Genomic DNA, 7,625 nt, shown 5'->3' with positions numbered 1-7,625 from the left:
GGCTTGAGTTTTTGAACAGGCCGTAGCATTTTGCAGTAGAAAGAGATCTCGGCTTTGGGGCCAGACCAACCCAAGATCGAATCCCACCCCGGCAGCCGTGTGAGCTCACGTCCACAGAGCATCCGGCATGGCGCCTGGCCCACGCGGGCACATGATAAGGGGCATGAATATTGCCACTCGGTACAACCCCAGTGAGCCTGGGAGCTCGTGGAGGGCAGCATCAGACAGGTGCTGGGGACAGCGCCTTCTGACCTGGAGGGAAGAAGGCCTGAGTCTGAGGGATTCACTAACAAAGGCTTAAGATGATCGTGTAGTAACCGTCCCATACTCCCAGTGGGACCCTTGACACGGACTCATGCTCACGTTCCATTCAGTTCTACGCAGGCTTCGCAGAGCTGTTTCCTGGCCCCCACAACCTTGTTGTCTCCAGCCAATAGATGAGCTGCCACCAAAAAGGTTGCCAAATAAAATGTAGGGCACGGTTAAATTTGAATTTCAGATAAACATTGAATAACTTTTTATTGTATAGGGCATACCTATGCTAAAAAAAAGTCTGCTGCTTATCAGAAATCCAAATTTAAATGTGTCCTGTATTTTCATTTGCTAAAGTTGGCAACACTAGCCATTGATCACCCGTCACAATCAAAGCAACAACTTACATTTGTGGAACACTTAAGTGACCATGACATCAGCTGTGTGCTGCCCTTTGCAGTCAAGGTCACGTCCACTAGCTGGAATAATCCTCCTTTAAGCAGGGATGACCTGGTTGGTGGCACACTTGGCCCTGTAGCGAGGCGATATGCAAGGATGGCTGAGGAGGGCTGGGGGCAGGCTCACTGCAAGTGGACAGGAGCCCTCAGTCAAAAATATCATCATCATCTGAGCGTGGTGGCTCACGCCTGTAATCCTAGCACTCTGGGAGGCTGAGGCAGGAGGATGGCTCAAGGTCAGGAGTTTGAGACCAGCCTGAGCAAGAGTGAGACCCTGTCTCTACTAAAAATAGAAAAAATTAACTGGGCACAGTGAAATGCATCTATAGTCCCAGCTACGTGGGAGGCTGACACAGGAGAATTGCTTGAGCCCAGGAGTTTGAGGTTGCTGTGAGCTAGGCTGATGCCATGGAACTCTAGCCCAGACAACAAAGGGAAACTCACTTAAAAAAAAAAAAAGAGGGAGATACCGTTATCACCTCCATTTAACACACAAAGAAGTTGAAGTGCATTCATTTAACAAGTACATATTGAGCCTGGCCTGAGAGGAGAGGTTAAATGATTTGCACAGAGTCCCCCAAGCTGGTAGATTGTGGCCAGCTGACCGCTGCAACCCGGGATAGTCATGTACTTCTCCTCCCTCTCCAAAATGCCAATGAGAATGCCAAACCATGCACTGAACATTTGAGAATCTTCTGGATGTGTGCTTGTCTCCTTCCCTACCTAGTTCCACTGTCTTACCTCCCCCCAGGCTGAGAGCCCCAAGGGGACTGAGAAGCTGAGTGAGTGCTCAATCTCAGGGAAAGTTACTGATGAGGGTCCCCTTTTTCCTGGATGCCACACCCCAAGCCCCTGCTTCCCTGGGACCGTGGGCATGACACTGACCACCTGCTCTCCAGCTGTCCCACTCCCCTTCCTCCAGGTCACAAATACCTAAGGCTCCTGGAAGTAGTCAGGAAGGGAAGAGGAGATACTTGGGCAGGACAGAAGATAGGAGAGTTTGAAGACACTTAGGATTAAGGTATACAAAATGCATACCTATACAGATAAAATTGTCAGTGGTTCTCGCATTACTGTGATGGGTGGTCCCTGAAATTACAGTTGAGTGGAAGCGGGGTCAGGGCAGGGACAGGCGCAGGATCCAGATCAGGTCAAGATACTCAGGGCAGTGCTGAGTGTGTCTTAGAACACTGGCGTGTAGGAGCAGCATCCCGCGGCTGCCTCTGTCCCCCAGCCCAGCCCAGCCAGCCCAGCTCTCGGCTCCAGCCACACGGCCCACCTGGCATGCATGCTCCCCAATCCATGCCTGTCTCAATGAGGCTGGCCCTGCCCGTTCTACTGAGTCCTGCAACTGCCAACTCCTGCCCTCCTCATTGCCTTACCTGGCACCACTGTTCTCTTTCCATAGCACCTCTAGAAACTTTACTTATTTACCATGTTCTTTCGCTCGCTCATGTACTCCAAACCTGCAAAATGGTACCTGGCATGGTGGGAGCTCAATAAACATCCTGTATTGAACTTGTTGAACTGAATTTAGAAGGACCTAGATACTGTAGCTACTTCTAATCAGGTGTGCTTTCAGAGTGTCCTGCAGGGTTTGTTACAACGCCCAGCCGGAGTCCCTTCCCTAGACCTCCTAAGTCAGCTTGAGAAGCTCAAGGCTTTGATACTAAACCCTTCCCTGCTGTGGCCCCCACTTGGCCACAGGCTTGCAGAGGCTCCGAGAGGCCTGCCCTGACCAAGGCCATGGCACGGTGGGGGCTGAGCCGGCAGTCCCAAGATTCTCGCCCCTGGGGCCCTCGTGTTCTTTAGGCAGATCTGGGGGAACCCTCAGTGCAGAATGTTAGTTATCAGAGAGGGTGCCTGCTGCCATCACTCTGCATCCAGTTTTCTCCTAGCCCAGTGCATAGCTCATAGTTGAACTCAATGTATGTTTGTTCTTACTATTTTCTGTCGCATTCTCGGTGGGCAGAGGTGCACGGGCCCAGGCCCAGTGGGCTTCATGTCACACTCCCCAGTGCGCCCGAGTGGGAACTGAAGGACGCCCCTGCCTCTTTCACTGGCCCTGAGTGTTGAAGCAACGTCCTGTGGTGGCTAGAGCACTGGCCTGGGGCCAGCTGTGTGGCCTGAGCAAATCTCATAACCATTCTGCGTGTTTCCTAACCTGTAAAATGGGGCTGACTCCCAGGGTGGACATGAGGACTCCACCTGATACCGGATCGCCGGAAGCTCACCGCGTAGACCCACCTTACCTCCGTCACCGGCCTCTTGCTTAATGCCGCCTGTGGTTAGCCCCCCCACCAAAGGACAAAGTTCAGCTCCTCCGCCTGGAACCCGAAGTTCTTCCACCTGGGCCCCAGCCCCCAGCCCCTCCCTCCTGTGCTGCCACTCCTCTCCACACACCTTCACTCTGGCCACAGTTAGTCACCGCCCTGAACAGGCCATACCGTTTCACACCTCCACACCTTTGCACAGACCGTTCCCTCTGCCAGGAATGCCCCCTCCCTCTGCTACCCAGAGAGTCCGGGCATCGCCCGCTCCGAGGCACCCTGCTTCCTCGCCTGCCCGTTTCTGACGTGCAGCTGGGCAGCCGGGTTAGACTCCTGGCTCTGCTATCTCACAGCTGAGTGACCTCAGGCAAAGTTGCTCAACCTCTCAGCCTCAGTTTCTTCATCTACAAAATGAAGATAATGGCAAGACCCACCTCTTAGGGGCATTGTGAGGATGAACTGAGATAATGTAGGGCCTGGCCCGGCCTGGCACATGGGAGGTGCTCAGGAAATAATGGCTATTATTGCTGCCCTCAGTGTTCCCATCAGTGTCTCAAACCCCCCCCCCCCAAATCTCTGCCCTCTAAGACTGTCAAGGGCCACCCAGGCCAGCTGATTCTGGGGACGCAGAAGGAACTTGCCTGTAATCAGCCCTTTCTGATTAATGAAGCAATTAGGAGGAGAACCATGCAGGCAATGGAAATTGAACTCACCAGGAACAGCCGTGTTCTCAGGCAAGGGTCTGGGTCACAGCAGGTGAGGGAGGAAGCTGGGGAGGGGGAGACATGGCAGCTGCAATAGGGGTTTGTCCCCCAGGTGCCAGGCCTGCCTGTGTTCCACCTCTGAGGGGAAGTGACAAGGATAGCCCTGCTCACCCTCTGGACCCTGGTCTTCCCATCGGCCAGGGCCTGCAATAGGAACATGATGAATGAGCACCATTGTCCTCCCACAGCTTCACAATAACCACTGGAGGACAGTTGCCTTTGGAGTCGGAGTTCAAGTGCTGAGTCCTGCCCTGAGTTCAAGTCCCACTCCATCACTCTCCAGGTGTGTGACCTTGAGCAAGTTGCTCAACCACTCTGTGCTTCAGTTTCGTCCGCATCTCTAACATGGGATGAGAAAAGCAGCTCCTGCCTCACTGAGCTGATACGAGGATTAAATGCCAACACGCCTTTAAGACACTGAGCACAATGCTCGGAAGAGGGTAAGCACTCAGTAATGCTAGTTATTATTACTCATTTCCTTATTTGGGGGATGAGGAAATAGAAGGAAAGAGAAGTTAAGTAACTTGACCAAAGTCACCCAGCTTGTAAGTGGTGGATCTGGGATTCCACCCCTGGGTTTTTTGACTCCAAATCAGAATTCTCTCAACTTTTCCACGTTGCCCCTTATTTTTATTGCTCTTGTTCCCTAATCTGAAGCCAGAAAAACAATTCTTAAAAAATGCCCTAATTGGCCGGGCGAGGTGGCTCACGCCTGTAATCCTAGCACTCTGGGAGGCCGAGGCGGGCGGATTGCTCGAGGTCAGGAGTTCAAAACCAGCCTGAGCAAGACCCCGTCTCTACCAAAATATAGAAAGAAATTAATTGACCAACTAAAAATATATATACAAAAAAAAATTAGCCGGGCATGGTGGCGCATGCCTGTAGTCCCAGCTACTAGGGAGGCTGAGGCAGTAGGATCGCTGAGCCCAGGAGATTGAGGTTGCTGTGAGCCAGGCTGACGCCACGGCACTCACTCTAGCCTGGGCAAGAAAGTGAGACTCTGTCTCTAAATAAATAAATAAATAAATAAATAAATAAATAAATGCCCTAATTATAATGGCAACAAGTTGACACATTTTAAATATATTTAAATCCACGAGTTCATGATAGAGAAACAAATCATAGATCAATTTTAGAGATGCTAGAGAACTAGCTCGTTATTTTGAAAACTGTAAATAGAGGGAAAGATGCACTGATTCTGCTTTTTCTGCGTAATTGGTAAAAGTTAACTCACATTAAGCAAATGGTCGAGAGAGGGAAGTTTCTCTTAGTAAAAGTGCGTCAGCTATGACATGCAGAAGGAGTAGTGGAGTATCACTGTTTGCAACCCCCGATGAAATAGTGGAGCCAGGCATTGATCCCCGACAGCTGCTTTCATTATGTGTCTCCCACGGAAGAACACAGACCACCGGTGAAGTCATTGTCCCAAATGTGGAACCTGAATCCCATCAAGCCTCTGGTAAAGGAATGCAATCAAATGCTAGGCTGTGGGGCGCTCTATAGGAAAAATGAGTTGGTTTCTTGAGGAAATAAATTATAAAGGGGGAAAAAAGAGAAAAAAGGAAAATCTATAATTTAAAAGAGACCTAACAGACATCAAACATTTGCAATACAGTATGTGGGCTTTATATAGACTCTGATTTCAATAAATTATTATTATTTTTTTTTGAGAGAGTCTCACTTTGTTGCCCAGGTTAGAGTGAGTGCTGTGGTGCCAGCCTAGTTCACAGCAACCTCAAACTCCTAGGCTCAAGCAATCCTCCTGCCTCAGCCTCCCAAGTAGCTGGGACCACGGGCATGTGCCACCATGCCCGGCTAATTTTTTTCTATATATATTAGTTGGCCAATTAATTTCTTTCTATTTTTAGTAGAGATGGGGTCTTGCTCTTGCTCAGGCTGGTTTCAAACTCCTGACCTCAAGCAATCCGCCCGCCTCAGCCTCCCAGAGTGCTAGGCTTATCAATAAATTATTTTATAAATGAGAAATTGGAGAATTGGAACAAAATCTGGGCATTAGATATTAAATCATTGTTAGTTTTTCAGGTGTAATTATGGTAATGTGGCTATTTTTTTAAAAGAAGTCTACTTCTCTTAGAGCTACATCTGAAATATTTACAGGTGAGATGGTACAGTGCCTGAGATTTGCTTTAAAAGAACCCAGGGGCATGCCAGGGCTACAGATGAAACTCAATTGGCCACTGAAGTGGGGTGATGAGTACGTGGGGGTTATCATATTATCCTCACCACTTTTGTATATGTTTGACATTTTCCATAATAAACAGAAAAAACTGGCCGGGCGCGGTGGCTCACGACTGTAATCCTAGCACTCTGGGAGGCTGAGGAGGGTGGATTGCTCGAGGTCAGGAGTTCAAGACCAGCCTGAGCAAGAATGAGATCCCATCTCTACTATCCCATCTCTACTTTCTACTAAATAGAAAGAAACTAATTGGCCAACTAATATATATAGAAAAAATGAGCCAGGCATGGTGGTGCATACCTGTAATCTCAGCTACTCGGGAGGCTGAGGCAGGAGGATCACTTGAGCCCAGGAGTTTGAGGTTGCTGTGAGCTAGGCTGACGCCACGGCACTCACTCTAGCCTGGTTAACAAAGTGAGACTCTGTCTCAAAAAAAAAAAAAAAAGAAAAAACTGAGTGATAGAATACCATTTTGTCTTTATAACTGTGTCTAGATGTTGCTCCTCTTTGAGGTTCATTTCCCCAACTGCAAGTGGAGCCAAACTATCCACCAACACCGAGTGCTCACTATACACCAGGCACTGTTCTAAGCTCTTGATTTGTTTTCAGTCATTGAATCTCTGAACTGCCCTATGGGCAGGGGACTTTTATGCCCAATTTACAGATGAGAAAACTAAGGTCCAAAGAAGTTAGTTAACTTGCCCAAAGTCATACACGACAAGTGGTGGATCTGAGATTTGAACCAGGTGTCCTGGTCCAGGTGTCCTGGCTGCCTCTCTGTGTGCAGGGCCCACGGTCCATCCACCTGAGCTGTTCTGGCATCTTTTCTGTATTTACGGGCTCTGCCCAGTCCTGCCACATCGATACCGTGCCCACTGCTGGACTGGAAGAGGCTTGCTGAGGGTGGCGCTTCTGGGAACTTGCCAGTGGGACCCCACCTCGAGAGTCAAGGTGTGTGAGGAAGGTGCTCCTGAGAGTCGCTGACCCATGACTTAAGTAAGGGTAGGGCTCAGGCTTGAAGCGGGGGCAGGCTGTGCCAGGTGGAGGCGGCTCATTTCCTCCTGCCTGGGGCTACATGCGTGGCCTTTACCAGCCTGGCTTGAGCGAGGGGAGACCTTCCTCCCACGTGCATGAGCCCATGGGGAAGGAGCAGGCTGGAGCTCCTGGGCTGACTGCAGGCGTGGGAGGAATCTGCTCCTGTGCAGGGGACAGAGAGGCAGAAGGCTAGATGCAATGACCCCGGGGTGTCCTCACTGCCTGTTCCCAGTTATCTATAGCTGCCAAGAAGTGCATATGTGGTGTATAGAATTTGGCTTCCCAGTTCTCTGGGAGGTTATAACCTAAAGGATTTAAGGATTAAAATCTCCAAACACTCCAAGCCCTGGAGCCACCCAGGCAGGCCCGGCACCATCTCAGCACAGTGCTTTGCTGTCTGGATTCTCTCCCCATCCTTTCTCTCCCCTCATTTGTTAATTCAGTTCATGTTTTCAAGCACTTACTCCGTGGCAGTGTGTTTGGCCCTGAGGATATAAAGATGAATTATTTTTCTCAGGGTGCTCACAGTCTACTAACAGAAATATGAGGGTGAAAGAGAAAATACCTGTTCCACACTCCCTTCTTCCCAGGAGCCTGGTCAGGCTTAGCTATGTACCTGCTTTGAATCCCTCCCCATCTCCAGCCTGGT

Source organism: Microcebus murinus, chromosome 10, assembly GCF_040939455.1.
Source record: "Microcebus murinus isolate Inina chromosome 10, M.murinus_Inina_mat1.0, whole genome shotgun sequence".
Lineage (NCBI taxonomy): Eukaryota > Metazoa > Chordata > Mammalia > Primates > Cheirogaleidae > Microcebus > Microcebus murinus.
The sequence above is the reverse complement of the archived record's forward strand: the minus strand, read 5'-3'. Positions refer to the sequence as shown.